This window comes from Equus caballus, chromosome 6, assembly GCF_041296265.1.
Source record: "Equus caballus isolate H_3958 breed thoroughbred chromosome 6, TB-T2T, whole genome shotgun sequence".
NCBI classification, from domain to species: Eukaryota; Metazoa; Chordata; class Mammalia; order Perissodactyla; family Equidae; genus Equus; species Equus caballus.
The window spans coordinates 74,349,321-74,369,427 of NC_091689.1; the positions used below are offsets into that span (position 1 = coordinate 74,349,321).

At 38.5% G+C, this 20,107-nt stretch overlaps 1 protein-coding gene and 1 pseudogene across 4 annotated transcripts in view; one reads left to right on the forward strand and one right to left on the reverse strand.

Annotated features, from left to right (window-relative positions):
- The window catches only part of PRICKLE1 (prickle planar cell polarity protein 1), a 102,032-nt gene that overhangs the window by 47,625 nt on the left and 34,300 nt on the right, over nucleotides 1–20,107 (reverse strand). The gene's annotated exons all lie outside the window — the stretch shown is intronic.
- Nucleotides 4,977–18,743, forward strand: LOC100054347 (aladin pseudogene; annotated as a pseudogene).

The window sequence follows — 20,107 nt, forward strand, 5'->3', positions numbered from 1 at the left end:
ATCCACAGCTGGATGAATATTTACAGACTGCTCTCCATAATTCTAGACCAGCGATGGGGTAGGTGAGTAAACACCTCTAGAAGGAGTGGCTAAAAGGGGTGGGGTGAAGTTGGGTAGCCTGAAAACAAACCAGAGCTCTGACCTATGACTTTGATGTTTTAATCCAATATTTACCTTATTTAGCAATTTAAATAACATTAAAGGAAGACCTATGTGTTTCAGCAACATATGCATGTGCTTTAAAAAATAGTTGAAAAATACTGATCTAAACCAGAATTTCTCAATCTTCCTTCTTCCTATCAGTAGCAGTAGCCCAGGATGGTGTTTTTCAACCCATAACACACCCTCCCCCCAGGCTCTGATATGAATGACATGGCCTTGCTGTAACTACTGCTTTATGTGGGATAACCATATGTCCCATTTTGCTCTGGAAAAATCTTAGTTTGTGCCTCCTTTTCAGGTAAAACTGTTGACAGCACCTTCTTTCACCTTCTCAAGTGTCCAGGTTTGGAGGATAAATTATACAGTCACTCTGTATCTATGGATCACCAGCTCTAAGGTGGATCTGGAGTCATGGAAGTAAGAGAGTTACATGGAATCTTCACAGGAGAACAGATGTGTCCCCAGTACACAGTGGCAACCGAACCTCTCACCATACTTTTCCAACATAACCTAAAATGTGGAAAAGATAGACGTAGGTCCTTGGTGGTCAATGTACCTCAGAAGAATATTAACAGATAGTGGACTCTGGAGTAGGACAGCCCTGAGTTACACAGCTGACTCTCCCATTTACTAATTTCATGATGCGGGGAAGTCTTTTCATTCTGTCTTAGCCTCATTTTCCTCAAATATGCAATGGAAATGCCTTCACCAAGTTGTGATGGAGATTAAAGAAGATGATGCATGGAAAGTGCTTAGCACAGTGGGAAGATACTGTGAAAAAGATCAATGCCAAATGGTCTATTATACTGTTTTAATTTGACTGAGGTTTCACTCTAATTTATGTATTATCTACATTAACCTAAAAAATACATTTTCAATTTGAAAGGCTTTAACTTTAAAAAAGTTCTTTAATTCAGGCAGAGCATAAACTGTTGATTGAATTTGGTTGGTTAACAATACAGTGAGCTATTGCAAATGCCATAATCTGAATGTAAGGTTCAAAGAAATTTTAAGATGTGCACAATTTGAATCAGACATAATGTCTTGATGTGACAGCGTGTGCTTACATCTACTGATAGAAGGATAAATTTAAAGATGGAACTTGTAATCTATTTAGGCAATTTATATTGCATTAATATATATATAGATTACATAATTGAAAGTCCAAAGAACGATGGCAAAAAACTTTAAAACCATATTTTGAGGAATACTATATTTCTTTACTAATTATATATTTAATGGATGAAGGGAAATACCTTTAAAATTAAAATGTAATTCAATTTCAAAATGGTTATGAATAGAACACAGTTAAAAGTGATGAGTAGAAATTAACCAATCAGCTAAAATTCAGAAGAAATGGTCTTGCAGTCTGTCCTTTTTCTCCCAGCACTGAGAACGTCTCCTACGAAGGCCATATACTATATAAATAAACAGTGAAGAGTGAGACAATTACCCTCAGAACAACCTAATTTGGTTTTAGTTCCCTAAATACTTCAAGTGAAATCAGGGATTTTTAGGACTGCCATTTTCTACTTTGCTTAGACAAATAGAATGATGTGGAATTAAGTAATCGATTTGCAATACAACCAGATCAAAGCAGGGCAAGTTTTACTGATTTTTTTCCTCAGAGAATTCAGGCTGTATCTCAGTCTCAAAATTTGTAAGTTTGGTATTATAAATCTGGTGTCTAAATTATATCACAGCACAGTCCACAGAATTACCAGCTAATGTACCAAGAGAAAGTATACTTATCTGAAAAATGTGTCTTATTTTAATAAATCTAACATATAGTCAAAAATACTCTAAAAATTTGAAAATCAAAGCCGTGTACATCTAGCAGTGTTTGGGCCTTGATCATATTAATGCTCCTTTCCTTAGCATCCCATGTGGCATTCTGCCATCAGAAAGCCACCACTGCATCAAGTAAGTTTTATTACTTTGTGGCTGGACAAAGTTTTGGTTTTTTCCATTAGCAAACAGAATCTTACCTTAAAGCAAGAAATTGGCAAAGTTATTTTTAAAGTGGATATGTTACATAAATTTGATCTTAAAGGATCTAGGAATTTTCAGTGGATTCTCATGAAGAAAGCAAGCTTTATGCTACTCCATCCATTTTATCCTTAGCCACTTTGATATCAAGACTACCCATACCCCAAAGCAGTTCATTTAGTTCAAAAAGAGTTGCTTTTTTTTTTAATCCTCTTTAAACTTGGAATAGGTATTTAAAGGTTAACCAAGATGCCCATTTTCTGAATTTTTCTCGTCTAATTTACACAGGAGCAACTCGAATTTTGAACAAGGCACAGGAAACTAGGTCTTTTCATGCCTACTTTGCAAAGAGGTCATCTGATAATATTTCAACAAACTATTTTTCACACTAGTACATTTGTTCTCGACCTTGTTTAAAACAATAGGCTGATGTTAACCATTTCTCTTGAGTCTTGAAACAATCAAGAAAGGAAAGAAGGGAAACTGGTAAAGGCAATGAATTTTCACACACACGTCTTTTGCATACTCAGTGTTTCAGATACTCAAGGCAAGCCCAGTTACAAATCAGAGCTCTCCTGGTGTATGAATGGGTAAAATTCTGGGGTCACATTATGTAGTATGGGTGGAAATACATCTATAAACACAGTCAGAACAGGTGATTTGGATAAATCTGCAACTTTTATCCATATGCAAACTTATCCAGTAAGACTTTCCTATTCCATAGTCACTTGAAATTAAGCCTTGTCAACCACAAGTTTCAGGATAAAGACCTTTGATGTCAAACACAGCATTCTCAAGCAAGTTTTTATTAACTAGGCATTTTATAAATACTTTTTATCTTCAGAGTACCAAACACAGTACCCATCCCAGCTAAATAGTAAGTGCTTAGGAACAACTGTGTTGAATTAATTTATGACCCTAAACATTTTTTCCTCTGAAATATATTTTAACACTTTAATTGAATTGACCATGGTTTCATTGAGCTAATCAAAGGCACTTCCTATCTTTAAGCTAATTTTATTTCCATTAAAATGGCCTATACAACACAGGTAATTTGAAACAGCAAGTACATGTATAATACAACAGCTCTACAAAATTTTGGTTTTCTGTACAGCATATTTGACTATGAAAATTCAGACTATTCTGTAGCACTGCATATTATAGAAAAACAAAGGACCAGTAAGTACAAGCACCTGAATTTTAGCTATATAACCTTGATCTTTTTTTCACAATTTCTTCCTACTAATCTGATAGTAGATTTAAAGTTTTCCTGAATCATAAAAGAAGAACCAAAGTTAAACTAGTGAGTAAAAACTGTTGGTAATAATCATTGTTTAAATTTTTACATTTATCTTAAAACTCTTGTACATCACTTATGATCTTTTTTAGAATAGATGGTTGGAAGATAGTGAGGCATAGTGATTAAGGACATGGGTTCTGGATCATTGAGACTTGGTGTTCACACGGCAGCTTGGCCACTCACTAGCTATGTCACCTCCCTGTGCCTCCATTTCCTATTCTCTAACACAGGGGCAAGAGCAGCACCTACATCGTAATGTTGTTTATGTGGCAATAAAAGCGATAATACATGCAGAGCACCATGCCTGCTACACAGGTGCTCAACAGATGTTAAATGTCATCATCATCAATGGACCAAAGTCCATTACGAAGGACAAGGCGGGAAGGAATGCCTCTTCCCAAGAAGGTAATACAGAGCATTTGAGCTGCCTTTCCTTTAAAACAGAACTATAGGATCTTAAGTGTTTGGGAACATGTAGCAGAGTGCTCTAGGCTTTTAAAGTGCCAATGTATATGGTGTGAAGCTAAGAGACCATACCTTAGTGAATCCTCTGACCTGGACTGAGCTCAGCCAGTGGAATATATAGGCATAAATTCAGCCCAGAGATGCATTCATATGTAATTCTTGGCACCTCTCTAGATCCTAAGGGACAAAGATAATTTTAAAAAGAGTTTTGTCGTTGAACAGTTTATAATCTGGTAGGGGAGAGGCACAATTATAAGCGGATGCAAGAAGTCACACAACAAAGGTATGAATGAAGTTTGAAGAAAGTTTGAAAAGGAGCAGCTCGTGGTTGGGATGGGAGGCCAGCAAGACTAACTGTGTTTGGGGAGAATTAGGAAGCTTCATAGACGACATCTGAACTAGAACCGGAAAGATGAGTAGTAACATATAGTGTGGAAAAGTGTTGGAAATGTCCTTTAGGAATAAGGAGGACAAATCTGGGCATTTTCCTACCCAGAGAGCAGTGAGAGGTTCTGTGTAGCTGCGAAGCAGAGTGTGCAAGTACACAATTGTGGATGGAAAGGCCTGGAGGAGTGGGCTGGGACCACTCTGCAAGGGCCTCGCACGGGAAGTCTGGTGAGTAGTGATCCATTGGCAGGTTTTAGCACGGCTGGGCCATGATCAGAACTGCCTTTAGAATGGTGACCATGCTGCAGTATAGAAATAGTTCAGAGGAATGCAGAAAGAAGCTGAGGCAGAAAGACCAGTCAGGAAGCTGTTAAATAATGATGATGGTGCCTTACGCCTGGCAATGAGGATGAGCGGAGGGCTTAGATTTGAGGGAGAGTTGCCAGGTAGAACTAATAGTCTATGGTGCTTGAATGATATAGGAGCAGAGATGAGAGGGCCTTGTCAAGGATGATGTGGCCAATGCCAAACTGAGCACCAGCACCATCTCTACACATTCAGATGACTAAAACAGTAAAGAAAGGCAAAGTGAAGAAGTCCGATGGGGCCACTGGGAGAGGGCAGATTCCAAGGGTGTGTTTTCTTCTCTCCTCCTTCCATACTGGAAGTCAAGATGCAACTTGAGATGCACTTAGCAGGCAACAAGATGAAGCACTACTGGAAGCCTATTTTTATAACAAGGACAACTATTCAGACTTTCCTGGGAGCCCAAGACGACATGGCCTATGCCTGGCATGTAAAGGGTGCTTAATAAATGCTTGTCCCTTGAATTTGCTAAGCAGGAAGTGAATAAAGCAGTGGGGCTGGGCCTCAAAATTACGTGAATCTTCTGAACCCCTCTGTGCCTTGATTTCTTCATTTATAAAATGGAGATGGAAATGATAGGAATTAAAGGAAGAAAATTCTTAGAATCTAAGTAGGATGTGATCAGGAAGCATTGATGTTGGGAAAAAAAGGTATTACTCAAGTTCTGTATCTAATGATAAGTAATCTATTAAAGATTTATATATACTATTTTATGTCTACTTAAAAGTTTTTCTTTTTGTCATAAAACAATTAAACAAATAAGATGAAGGGCAAGCTTTCTCAAATTTACATGGGAAAGCTAAATTAGTATGGAAGTCTTACTGTGGCAAGGAAAATAATGCTGTTTAAGGAGGAAATTAAGAAATTCTTCTTATGTTTGAGAAAAACTGAACATTTGCAAGAAATCTTCATATTTAAAAAGAAAAGAACATAATAAAGACAGCCTGGTTTTATATTTGCTTTTAAACATCATTTCATAATAAAACATTATTATTTTATTTACTTATTTTTTTATGTTGAGGAAGACTGGTCCTGAGCTAACAACCGTGCCCATCTTCATCTACTTTATATGTGGGATGCCTGCCACAGCATGGCTTGAGAAGCAGTGTGTAGGTCCACACCCAGGATCCTAACCAGTGAACCTTGGGCTGCCGAAGTGGAATGTGCGAACTTAACTACTGCACCACCAGGCCAGCCCCCAAACATTTTTACTTTAAAATCTTAGGTATCATGAAAAGGTTAAATGCTTATATTAAAAATTTGAATTGCCAGAAATTTATATACTCTATCAATCAGGCAGATTTTGATGTAATCAGAAATGTTTGGAATATAACAGTCAGTGAGACCCCATTTGATATTCTTGTAGTTGACACACAAAAAATATCCATTGACACACCTATTAAAATGGCCAAAATCTAGAATGGTGACAACAACAAATTCCAGCAAGGCTGTGGAGCAACAGGAATTCTCATTCATTGCTGGTGGGAATGCAAAATGGTATAGCTTCTTTGGAAGACAGCTTGGTGGTTCCTTACAAAACTAAACATACTCTTACCATATGATCCAGCAATCAGGTTCCTCAGTATTTACCCAAAGGAGTTGAAAATTTATGTCCACACGAAAACCTGCACATGGATGTTTATAGCAGCTTTATTCATAATTGCCAACCTTGGAAGCAACCAAGATGTCCTTCAGTAGGTAAGTGGAGAAATAAACTGTGGTGCATCCAGACAATGGAATATTATTCAGTGCTAAAGGAAAGGAGTTATGAAGTCATGAATACACATGGAGGAAACTTAAATGCATATTACTAAGTGAAAGAAGCCAATCTGAAAAGGCTATGTATTGTATGATTCCAACAATATGACATTCTAGAAAAGGCAAAACTACTGAGACAGTAAAAAGATCAGTGGTAGCCGGGAGACGGGGAGCATGGGTGGAGCACAGAGGATTTTTAGGGCAGTGAAAATACTCCGTATGATACTATAATGATGAATACGTGTCATTATATCACATAGAACATACAACACCAAGAGAGAACTGTAAGGGAAACCATGTACTTTGGGTGACTATGATGTGTCAATGTAGGTGCATCAACTGTAACTAATCTACCACTCTGGTGGTGGATGTTGACAGTGGAGGAGGCTATGTGTAGTGGTAATGGATATATGAGAAATCTTACCTTCCTCTCAATTTTGCTGTGAACCTAAAACTCCTCTAAAAAAATTAAGTTTCTTTAAAAAAGACTAGTGAGTGTGAATGAAACCAAGAAACACTAAGCACATACCTAAAGCGTATATGTAAGCTACACAATGAACACGTGAATGAGCTATTTAATTTTTTAAAAGGACTGCACAGCTTCTTCTCCATCATCATAGGCAGAAAATAGCCTTTGTAGCATCTCAAAGACACGTTCATGCGAAAACCAAAAGATGACTCTGCCTCTAAAGTACCACCGCTAAGGGAAGCCTCCCTGGAAATCGTCCCCTCTCCCACTGCTCTTTTTTTTTGTTAAATGAGTGGATGTGTTGGATTTAGACTTTCTGCTCCATGGCATTACACATGGAAACATTTACAAAATTACACTAAAATAAATGGCAGGGTTTTTTTTTTTTTAATTAGGAAAAATACCTAGACCTTCAAAACTAGATATTTCACTTTGATTTTATTTGTAATCAAAATATTTCCCTGGAAGCATTTTCTGTAGTCTTAATGACTCAATTAAACATGTTCCTAAGGGACTTTTATGTCACCACTGCATGATAGTCCTGCAGATGGCAAAGGTTTAAAATGGAATTAAACTAAGCTATTAATTATATACACAAGTTAAAAGAAAGCTAAATGAATGACCTTTAAAAATTTTGTACTTGGCAAGATGGCAGCTGCTTGTCTACTTACCTAGGAGGTAGGAGTCAAAGCATAAGAGTAAGAATGAAGTGCTTGTACTGTGTTACTTGCTTATAGGAAATAAATTTTATTTAAAATGCCACCACAGGATAAAAATGTGATTCTTACAGAAGTCAAGTCATCTCAGAACTATTGCTCCTATATCTGATCTAAAACTGAAAACTACCCCACGTTATACAACATGTTGCCCTTATATGTAGATTATCTGAAAGGCAGACTGTGAAGTATATAAAAGATCGTGTTCCCTGAAGACACATTTTTAAATCAATAAACGGAGAAACTCTCTTTGGCAATCAGATGGCAAAAATGGGAAAAGTTTACTGCAAATTAGAAATAAAAGAGCTACATAAATATTTTTATTTTGGATGATTACCTATTATGAAGGGAAGATAAAGATAAATAATAATCCAAAATGTACAGATGGTAGAGTCTTATATGACATTATCTTTAGGAAGTAAACATTCTTTGCTTGTAGTTCTGAATACTATTCTAATGAAAATTAGTCTTCTCTTCTCTCCTCATTCATAGGGAGAAAAATCCAGCTTGGAGTTTCTGCTTCGTGGGGGTAGGGTTGATTCTTCAAATTCTTTAGATCCAAAGTTAGAAAAAAGGAAGAATTTGTCAAATTGGATTAAATGATGAATTTTTATTTCTGCTTCTTCCATTGGTAGACAACGTAATCCATTATTTTAAATGAAACACTGACATAGAACCAAAAAGTCTTCATTTTATACTTCAGAAATGCCATGAATCATTCCCCCTAAATTATATTCAAGTCATTGTTTAGTCCAATAAATCCTGAATAATGTTAAATTACTGAGTCAAACACAAGCTCTATTTCTTGACAGCATTTTCTTTAATAATACCCAGGAGATGTGAAAGAGAGTTGAGTAACTTCTAAAGGTTCCTCACATTTTCTCTAAGAATTCCTGCGACATCGGAGAAAAATTCAAAATGCAAAAGTCCTAAGCAAGGAAGGAAGGTTTTACTGACCACGTGGTGCAAAATTTTCAGTGTATTTTATCCAATTAATGGTACAAGAAAAGTACAACCTGGTTCATCAGATATATGCCTTATTGTTAAACATCCTAAGGGTTTGTTTTCCATCTATAATAATAAATAGTGTTAGGTTATACCTTTACACAAATAACAGATCAAACAGACCTCTGATAAATGGTCCTTTAAGCTCACAACCCCTTCCCCCTCACCATGTAGTATTATAAAAGAAAGGTTTTAAAATCTATAGAAAGGTTTAAAAATCTACATATTGTTAATCTTTCCCATTTCATGATTGTCTACAGTCAACAATCTTAAGTGTATGTGTTTTAATTCAGGAGAAAGAATAATGCAATTCACATAAAATGTGAAAATTCAGAGGGAACTTTTCAAAAACAACTCAGTCATAGCTAATCTTAATTTATTTGAATAAAGTTGACATGGTGTTTTTGATTCAACGTAAAATGAGCAATTGTTAATGATCAGAATCATATCTTTCTCTATAAGAAGAATGATAACTGAATAACAGAAAGCAAAACATTATTATTTCTTCGTTTATTTATAACAATATTTCTCATTTAAAAATTTCCATTCTCTCACCACTTCTACTTCTAGAAGTAAATCCTAAGGAAATAATAAGAGATGTACAAAAAGATATATACACACTGTGTTGTGAGTAATTTTTAATACTGAAAAATAAGAGGTACCTTGAAGACTCAACATGATGGAACTGATTAAGAATTGGTTAAATAACTGTATTTCTGTAACATAAAATTATGCAGCTATAAAATGATGCTCTAGAACCAGCACTGTTCCACAGGAATAGAATGTGAACGACACTTGTAACTTGAAATTTTCCAGGAGGCACATGAAAAAAGTAAAGAGAAACAAGTGAAAGTAATTTTATTAATATATTTAGTTTAATCCAATATTTCAACATAAAATTAATAATGAGATATTTCCCCTCTGTTGGTGCTGCCTTTGGAATCGGTGTGTTTTTTGCACTTATGCACATCTCAATTCCAACAAGCCCATGTTGCTAGTAGTTACAATATTGAACAGTGCAGCTACAGACAATGTTTAGACTTGGAAAATCATTAATAATATATTAAAATTTAAAAACATTATATGACATATGTACAGTATGATTATAATTGTATGCTTTAAAAATTCATGAATATAAGAAGAAAAGCATAGAAAAGTACACCAAAATGTTAACAGTGTTATTCTGGGAAGCAGGATAACAGTTGTTTTCTTTTCTATATTTTCTAAATGTTTGACAATAACCTGTATTATTTTGAAGTTAATAAATGACTCTATTAATATTCTCCAATCAGCATTGATTAGATTTATGATGGCCTTAGACATTAGCTCTTTCTAAGAATTTGATCCCTGAAAAGTGACTGTATTTGCCTTTGTTCTGTATTTCACACTACTGAATACAAATTTCATTGTCCATAGAGAATAATTCACCACTATGAACAAGACATATTTTGAGCATTAGCCCTAACATTTGCCCCTTAAATGTGGTGTGTGTAATCACAGCATAAGAACTGTGAGTAAATTATTTCATTGCCTGTTAAATAACCACTTGTTAAGTCTAGACAACAATCATAAATAGCCATTATTTATAAAGTTTCCATTCAAAGTACTCGGGGAATTGTATAATAAACAGGCAATGTGACCAACACCTTCTTGTAGCCGCAAATCACACACACACACACACACACACAGGGAAAAATAGATAAAATTGGCAAAGATGCTAAATATAGACAAAATCCACTTTGAAAAAGTGAGACTAAACTGAAATGAATGTTTCATGCTCAACATGAAGTGCATGCTTGGCATCTACTTCGGGTAGAGAGATCTTATTCGGAAGACCCTCTCTATCGTGTTGCATGCCCTCCCTACGCCCAGAAAAGGCCCTTAAGATAAGGGAGTCCACCTTTTCTCTTCAGCCTTCTCTCTCAGTATTTCCCCATCACTAGCTCTGCACTGTCCAGCTATTCGGGCATTCTTCACTGTATCCTCAACAAAGTTCAGGTGACCCTTAGGTAGGTCCAGAAGACATTTGACATTAATTTCTTTTATTGAGAAATATTTACTGAGTTCCTACTTATTGTATTAAATGGGGATTACAGTCAGTAGAACTACACAAAAATACAAAAATAAGTACAGATGCAAGAGCAATAAAGAAAAAGAAGAGAGTTCTATGAAAGAAAATAATGGATTGAGTCTTGGTGGTCGTGGTGGGGAGGGTGGTCAGGAAAGGCCTCTCCATTGACTAAGGATAAACCCATTGATGACGAGACCTGATGGACGAGAGGGAGCATGTGGGAAGATGCGCTTTCCTGCAGAGGTGCATGTACTGGTCCAGGGTGGATGGGGGCTCAGGTGAACTCAGAAAATCCAGTGTTGGCTGGGATTATGGTAAGGGAGGGGAAGAATGCTGAAGCCATTTCAGCCTGTGGGACTCTAGCAGAGGGGCCAGCAACAGTGTGTAAGCCATGGCTTTTATTATCATTAATATTAACAACAAGAGAAATAGATAAAATGCATTAAGCATTTTCAATAAGCCAGACATATGCTAAGAGCTTTACACATAATAATGGATTAATTCCTTACAGCAGCTCTTTGAAGGAGCTATTATTAAGCATCTGAGAGGTTAGCAACTTGTCTAAGGTGACATGACTTGTAAAAGGCAGAGCTGGGATCTGCGGACACTAGAGTGAGAGCTCTTACGGGCTCTCCTTCCAAATTTTACACCCTGATGTCCATGGCCCCAGGGTTGTGGGGAAAGGAACTGTTTTTTGAAAGAAGGTACTGGAAAAAAAACGAAGAGACTGAGATATATGTTCCCAGAAAGATAAAACTAGCTTATGGACACTAAAGACCAAATTCACTCACATCTCAACCACGGAGGAAGGACAAAGAAATACGTATAGCATGCTGTAGGGGATATCTATGGGTTTTGTCTTCCTCACATTCCTTTCTTTTTTTCTGGTAAAAACAATTTTTCTTTGGGAAACTATCCCTCCCCCACTCTTAGCCTATGGTGGTTTTGGTGGGAAAGACACTACCCTTGGCTTTAGGGTGCAGTACATGACCCTTCAAACCTGGGCAACTGGAACATTCCATTCCCTTGGCCAGTAACTGGTTCAGAGATGGTTTATGACTAATGGCATATGAGCGCCATCTGGGACTTTCCTGAATTACTGAGAAAGACGTAAATTTACAGTTGCTGGTATGCATGCCTGCCTCCATGTTGGATGATACTGCCTGAGAATTAAGCCTGCACAAAAGAAAAATATGCCTGGTGATGAAGAGATGGAGTCCTCATGGACCACTGAGCACATGGATTCAAAGATGCTAGAAGGAAGATTTACTCCTAGACTTTTCAGTTGAATGAACCAAGAAATTCCCTTTCTCAGAGAAGCCATTTTGAGTTGGATTTTCTCCCAGAAGAGATACGGTATAGATCGGAGTCAGAGCAGACTAGATAGAATGAGGGTCAAAGTAAGGTCAGTGTGAGCCACAATGGCAGAAAGGTGCTCAGAGAGATCCTAAATTATATGACCACGGAGAAAACTGCCTGAGAATTCAAGTGGTTAGAGCAAAATTGCTCCTCCTCCTTGGAGGCAGGAAGCCAACAAATAGGTGCAAACAGCCAGTGGTAAATACATAGTTATTGGCTGGTTAAGATGCGCCAGACTCTGCGCTAGGTGCAGGAATATGATAATGAACAAGACATAGTCCCTTTCCCCCTTGGAGTCCATTGACTTCTCTAGAGGGCAAAGGAAGGAAGCCCAGGTGAGCACACCTACATCATAACTTACCTCCGAACTGAAGACAGTGCAGTAAAAGCAGTACCTGATTAAAAAGAAGTCTTGGTTCTCTGGTCTAGACATAAATACCTTTCACTGAACTGCACAGTAAAAGGCTCAACTGTGCAGAGGCCAAAAGAGAGGGAGATCCAAAAGATGACAGATCAGCATCAGTAGCAGCAGTAGTTATGGGCAGAAAGGCTTAGAACCGGAACTGAGGGAATCTAAGTGGACTCTGGTCTATTTCCAGAAATGAAGTTGCTAAAGAAAGAAATCAGGCCAGGAAACTGAGCACAGAATCTAAGGAGAGACACCACAAAAGATGGCTGGGACTCAAAATGCCTCTAGCTGCTGCAAAACGACGTTAGCTCTGTGAGCTTTTCCTGGCCTTTGCCACTCCAGTTTCCTGTAGCTCATCTCTCCTCCTGACCACTCACTGTATTTCCCCAGATCAATTCCACACCCAGCTCCCTCCTCATTGAGGGTGGAAATGAACTGCCTTCCCAGCTCAGGACCTAGTGCCCCAGAACTAACTAAGAGCTCCTGGGTTCTGGTTTCCTACACTCTTATGTGGCCCCGTCTTCAGAACTGGGAATTTTTCTTTGGTCCTTGCTACACTGCTTCTTTCTCACAGCTTCTCTCACGTGAGTCCCTGAGAAGGCCCTCGTTCCTGAGTTCCCGAACTCTGATCACCTGGCTGAGATGCCGCCACCTCCTTTGGGACACCTGATGCTGAGGTTGCCTGAGCTGCCCCTGAGCTCATCACTGTCGTCTTCCACCTCTTCCCACTTCTCTTGTCCACCCTCTCATCTCTCAGGCTTTTCCCTTAGTGGGCAGGTGTGTAGGTTTCTCACCCTGTCTGCTATGAAGACTCATTCACTTTCATGCCCAAATCATGGAAAATTTAATCCACCGGAGGCAGGGGGGGGGGGTGGGTTACTGGTAAGTATACTTATTAGCGATATTCCTGAAATTAACTCTTTGGTAAAACTACATGTAATCCACCTATTGAGTTGTTTTCGTTCTTCTCAATTCGTATATTTACAAAATCTCAACATCAAGATCCTACTTAGGTGTTGCTAAATTAAAACATCTCACTCAACACATCATGCCTACTGAATTATCTCATTTTTGCTTTAACTGGGCCTGAGGTGAGACTACTTTTGAATGAATCCACCGAGGAACAAAAAACAAAACAGAATAAAACAAAACCCAGTAACATGGACCAAATCAAACGGAACTGAATACCAACTCTGTTTGATTATTTGTGTATTCGTTTCACCATCCCACTGATTCTTTCATGCAACAAATATTCCGGGAGCGTTGACTGTGTGCTAGACAGTGCTCCAGCCTTGGGGATACAGCGGGGAACAAGACATTTTCTGACTATTTCACACGTGCTGAGTATCAAATTATGCTCTCTTCCTTTGTGGAACCACCACTTGGTACATCCATCTTTTATTCCTTTTTGCCTTGATGCCTCTGCTTAGGATATACTCTTATAATGGCATGTGTGCCTCAAGGCTCAGTTGTTCAAAGAAGCATTCTTTCAACAGAAGTAGTCTTATAACTAACACTAAAATAAAACTATGAGATCATCTAATTTGAGCCATCATCTAGAGATAACAAAACTGAGGCCAAAGAAAGTCAGAAATACTTCTCCAAGGTGGTCCATACACTTAGTGTCTGTGTTGAACAGTAGTAAATCTCTTGATTCTTAATCCAGTGCTCTGTCCGCCCCTGCACTGTCCAATATGGTAGCTGCTAGTCCCATGTGGCTATTTAAATTTAGCTTTAGAATTAAAAATTCAGTTCCTCATTCGCACTACCTACACTTTCAGTGCTCAATAGCCATATAAGCCAGTGGCTATCATATTGGACAGCCAAGAAAATAGACTATTTCCATCACTGCAGAAATTTCTATCAAACAGTACCGTGGAGTCTAAAATACATTGCTTGCATTATTCTAGCTCAGCATTGCTCAAACTGTAATATGCACAGTCTTCCCCTGGGGATCCTGTTAAAATGCTGAATCAGATACAGTAAGTCAGGGGTGGGGCCTGAGATTCCACAATCCTACTAAGTTCTGAGCCACAGAACTGCTCCTGGTCTGAGGACCACACTTGGAGTATGGAGTATCAGGTTCTTAGCTCAATACTACAGTTGATACTGCAAGGTTTAGTGCCCTAATAGTTCAATGTATATGATTTTTTTGTCTTCTCAATTAGATTTAACCTCCTTAAGATAGGGCACCACATCTTATTCTCCACATTCCTCATCATGGACTGCACAGTACAGGGATACACAGGCAGTAAATTTTCCTATCTATAGTGCTTTACATTTGGTGCAAATTGCTGCAGTGTTATACATAAATACAACTTCTTTTTCTCTTTAAAAGGCATCAGGTCTTTCACCTAACCATTTATTGCCTTCGATTTCCCAAAAGTGAGATCCTGGTGGCTGTACTATGTCAACTTTAAGAAAACACAAGGGAATTGATTCTATTTAATGGCTTTCAAACGAATTGCAAATTTTCTTAGAGCATACATATTTAAAACAATTTAAGAAATTGTTGAGAAAAAAATGCATATAATGTATATTTGATAGCTGAAGCGACGCTAAACAGTCTCCTGAAAGTACAGTTGGATCTCCAAGCTCTGTCTTAAAGTTAGAAAATGATTAAAATATTTACAAAAATAATACAATCAGAGGGGCTGGCCCCGTGGCCGAGTGGTTAAGTTTGCGCGCTCCGCTGCAGGCGGCCCAGTGTTTCATTGGTTCGAATCCTGGGCGCGGACATGACACTGCTCATCACACCACGCTGAGGCAGCATCCCACATGCCACAACTAGAAGGACCCACAACGAAGAATATACAACTATGTACCGGGGGCTTTGGGGAGAAAAAGGAAAAAATAAAATCTTTAAAAAAAAAATAATAATAATACAATCAGAAATTTTATCTGTCTTTATATTATTAAGACCTTACATCTCATCCTGAAAATAATATTCTTTTAAATGGGACAGCTGACACCTGTCTTGATATGAGCAGGCTCTATAAGTCTTATGAATAACCTTCCAACAGCAATTCCCATTTTCTAGAAATTTCAGTGATTACTATTTGTAATAGGTTATTAAATTAAGAACTTTGCGGTTAGATTTAAAAGGTTTTTTTTGTATTTAAAAGTCATATATTTATGCATTAAGTTTTTAAAGAAAAAAGAGTCCTTTGTGCCTTCCTAAACGTATTCCTTACAAAGCAACAAGAGAAAAAGTTTTATTAATGCACAAGACTGAAAGAAATGTCAAGTATGCTAGAGTTCTGGTTTTGATTTTGGACTTCAGAGAAAGTTAAAGAAGCAGGGGAACAGAGCTTTTTAATTACAATCCAATGTCCTAGAGAAGAATATTTGATATCTCTTCCAGTTGGCACTCTAGCCAGTGTGAGAAGAAAATCAACTGCGATTAGTACAACATAAAGTCATTCCACCTAGTCAAGTTAATCAGAGATTACACTGTGTGTATGTCATGAATCTCCCTGGTTTTGTTTAAGATCTTGTTTGATACATTAAAAGATGGAAACATTTCAAGAGTTAAATCAATAGTTTTATTTATGCTACATAACCTAAGCCAATAAAAGTTTGTGCTAAGATTTCTCAAAGTCCCACTTGACTTGGGATAGGGTAACTAAATGACAGCATCTTTTCTTCCCCCCAGGAGAGTAAATTGCTCTGACAGAAAGACGGCGGCAGTGTATTGGTTGAGAGTTTGAGGCTGGAGTAGAAGACTGAATATAAATTCTCCACTTAGCCTCACCACGTTGGCCTTAGGAAAACCAACTTTCTCTTTAAGACACAGTTTCTTCATCTGTAAAATGGGAATGAGAATAAAGTTGTTGGGAGCATTAAATGCAATACTGACCACATGGCACTTAACACAGTAAACAAGTATTTAGCACACAGTAAGCTTCAACTGAACGTTAATTATTCTTATTAGATCTGAAAGGGATTTATCATAGCTCAGTGGTCATGAAATATTTTCCCCCACCCTCATCAAGCCCCTTTAAGGCCCCTTATTTTGCCTTTGTATTTATAAATCTTCCCTTAAGATACACAAAATATCTATTTATGAGAGAAAGAGAAGGGTATTTGGGGATTTGTTTCTTAAAAACAAGGATGTTACCTGCTCACCTGGAATTTGCTCTCTAGCCCCCATTCGGAGACAAAATGATTCAAAGACACTGAAGTACAATTTTAACAAATATATTAATATGTAGATACAGTCCATGACATAAGATGTGCTCTTCTAGAAGCAAACTTTTAGTCATGGGTTGCTGAAGTGGGGGGAGGGGGTCCAGATAGCTCAGAACAATGTAGAAGTTGGCAATTAAATGTATAATTTATATTGTATAGGTAAAATGTTGACTTAGGTCACAAAGAGGATTGTTTTTGTCCTTATCTTGTTCGGTTGTTGCCTACAAAAGAATTGTGCCAACTTCTCTCTCCTCTCATTGAGCACAGAACTGACTGAGGTAGAACAAGAATTGTTTTCCTCAACGGGGCAAGAGACAGTGTGGTCCCAGTAACAACAGTAAAGGCTGGCCAGGCTCCCATCACCAACCTTGTGTATCAGCACAGCAGGCAAGAAGGGATCAGATGTGCACACTGCCTACATCAGGCTGACTTTTCTCTGAAGGGAGAGTGGTGGACATAGTCACGGTTAAGACGTCTACTACAGTGCTAGTCAATAGCGAGAGTCCACGCCCCACCTCCAGTCATAGGGCGTGGGGAGCTTGGAGCAAGGAAGAGAAACAGCCTCGAAGCTTCACATTCATTCAGCACTCTTCCATTTACAGGGTCATAGTAGAACTCATTTGAACACAACCCTCATGAGGTTGGCACAGTTATTTTATCTCACCAAGAAAATGAAGCTCTGAGAGGAAGACGGCTTGCCCAGGAAATATCAGCAACCAAGTAAGTGACAGAGCTGGAAGCTACACCCTGTCATTCCATGGGCAGAGTGTGAGAAAAAAGCAAGAAGAGGGAAGCCCTGAGAACTTGGCTGTGACAGTGCTAGATTTCACCAAGATACGGCTCTTGTGGTCTTTGGTTTTATTTTTCTACACTGCCAAAGCAAGTAAGGTTATAAAACTAGGGCTTTTATATATTTTTTTTCATAATATCATGAAATATTTAATCTATACTACTGCAGTGAAATGTGGCAGCTCTGGCCTAGAAGGCCCTTGGTGCCTCTGTCTTGGCTGTGGCCTGGTCCATTCTCATCTGGACCCTCAACCCCACTTACCTGTCTACCCGACCATCTTCTGGCTGTGCCCAACTGCTCTCTCACCCTGGGTGCACACCTGTCACCAGCTTGGCCTGGGCCCCCTGTTTGGGGTGGCTGCACTCAGCTTCACCTATGGATGCTGCTACCTTAGTATGAGATGTCTCAACAGAGAGAGACCTGTGTTCCCTTCCCTGGTTTCAGGGAAGTGGGGTTAGCAACCTGCTCTGGTCCCTGGATGGCAGAAAAGTCCTGGCTACCACTTCAAGTGTCTTTCCAGTCAGGGAGGCCCAGATGTGGCCTACTCTACCAGGGTGATGTCAGACTGGCTGCTGGAGCCCAGACAGAAACTGACTGCTGTTCACTGTATTAAGAGAATCACTGATTTACTCCTTGTCATTTCCACAAAATTGTGATGTGGGAAAGGGGCACAATGGAGGTGCAAAGTCAGCAACGATTGCGGCAGAACTGTCTGAGATAACAATACAGACCCCAGATGGAGAGCAAAGACTTGGCGGAGAGGCTCACTTCATGGTCTGGGACCCTGGTAGCGAGTGTCTGCCTGTGCTTGTGAAAGGAAATCCATGAGTCTGGTCATCCTCCTTTTCCCACTCAAAGCAGCACCGTGTTTGAGCTCCTTCCTTGTAGCATTATCCAAAGGGAGCCAGGAGCGCAGGCCCAGCACATCACTTTCCATCCTTCCTTCAACAAAGGGGCTCTGCTCAGTGTGGGCTGGTCCACAGGCCAAACTGCCCACATGCCTCTGTACTTTGTGAATGCCCAGCTTCCACATTTTAGCCCAGTGCTTGGCCAAACCCAACAGTCCCCAGCAGGGGGCAGAGGCTATATTCAGGATCTGCCCCTCTTTACTGAGACATCCCCAACCTCTGGCCCTTGGGATCCTCTCCCAGGGCCACTGCTCCCTTCACTTCTACTTCTAATAATAAAAAATTTCCTTCTTTGTTTTCCACTCAAAAACAACAAAAGATGGCGGGTCTTACCCTTCACAGGGCAGGAGAGTTCCATCAGGATAAAGAGAGGATTCAATCGCTACCCAGGACCCTAAGAACAACGTTAACTATCTGGTAAAATTAGTTATGCTCTTTAAAATTACTATTTTTATTTTATCAAAGTAATATAGATGTACGTTTTTAAGAGCAAAACAGTGCTAAAAGGCTTACAACAAAAACAGCTGTCATTCGGCCACCAGAGTCAACCACTTTTAACTCTTGTAGTTATTTTCCCTGATACTTATCTCCATATTTCAAAATAATATGTAGAACTACTATACTTGATTTTAAAGTTTTAGACTGCTCTCTGACTTCCTGTTACAGTAGATATGGATTAGCTGCTTTTCCTATTTCTTGCTTTGGAGGAGAAGTGGGTATGAACCCAGGGCTACCACACTGAATTCTGACAGCAACGAGAACATAGTTAGAGGGTTTAAAAATACTGTTGAATGTCATTGGATGAATGACACAGATCTCCAGATGCATAAAGCCGGGCTGCATTCTACAGTTTCTCACAGCAACTATGCACTGAGCAGAATGTAGGAGAAATACGTCATCTCCCAAAGTTACATACATTAAATTGCTTATTTGTATCTTTTAGTATATTCTTGGAAAACATTAAAATTCAACACACTAAAATACTTTTTACAGGAGAACAATCAGGAAACTAATTCGAATGACTCTAAAAAAACTCTATGCAGCAAAAAGATTTTTTTTTCAAGTAAATTCTCAACTGCCAGCAGAGAAAAGAAGAATTTAGATGTAAGAAAGTAATCTTTCTAATGATGAGCAAACACGCCTGAAAATATATGGAAGACCCTCCCCGGAGTCACAGAGGCTCAGAATTCAGCCCTTTGCCTTGTAGAATTTGAAGTTTGATGCCAAGACAAAGGAGAAAAAAAAAGGATGTATAAATTATGAACGCTCCGAAAAGACTCCCACCTCATTAATATGTCTCAAAACACATTGCTTAAGGGTAAATCTAATTAAATCAGAGTACAGGTAAATTTGAAATGGACTGGTAATCAATCACAGACAAAATTATGTTACATAGAGACAAAATGGGAGTTGTGGACATTAATAAAAGTTAAATGAAAACAGATTCATACGATGGAAGGAACTTTTCACCTGACTTGCTGCTGACTCTATCCAGCTTTCAGGAATTTTTGAGGCAAATTAATGAAAGAAGTAAATATTCTTCACTTGGAACCCTTTAAAGTGATGAATCTTCCATTTAGTACTTTACAATTTTTCAAGCTGACTTTAATGATTATCAAATTCTCTAACAAGGCAATAAAACTCTTAAATTTACTGGCTGGACGATGCAGTTTCGTGAATTTTCCAAGAACTCTATTTGTTTTGTTGTTGTCTGTCGTTGGGCCTCTCACTTTCATTGCATTTCAACTATTTTGCACGAAGG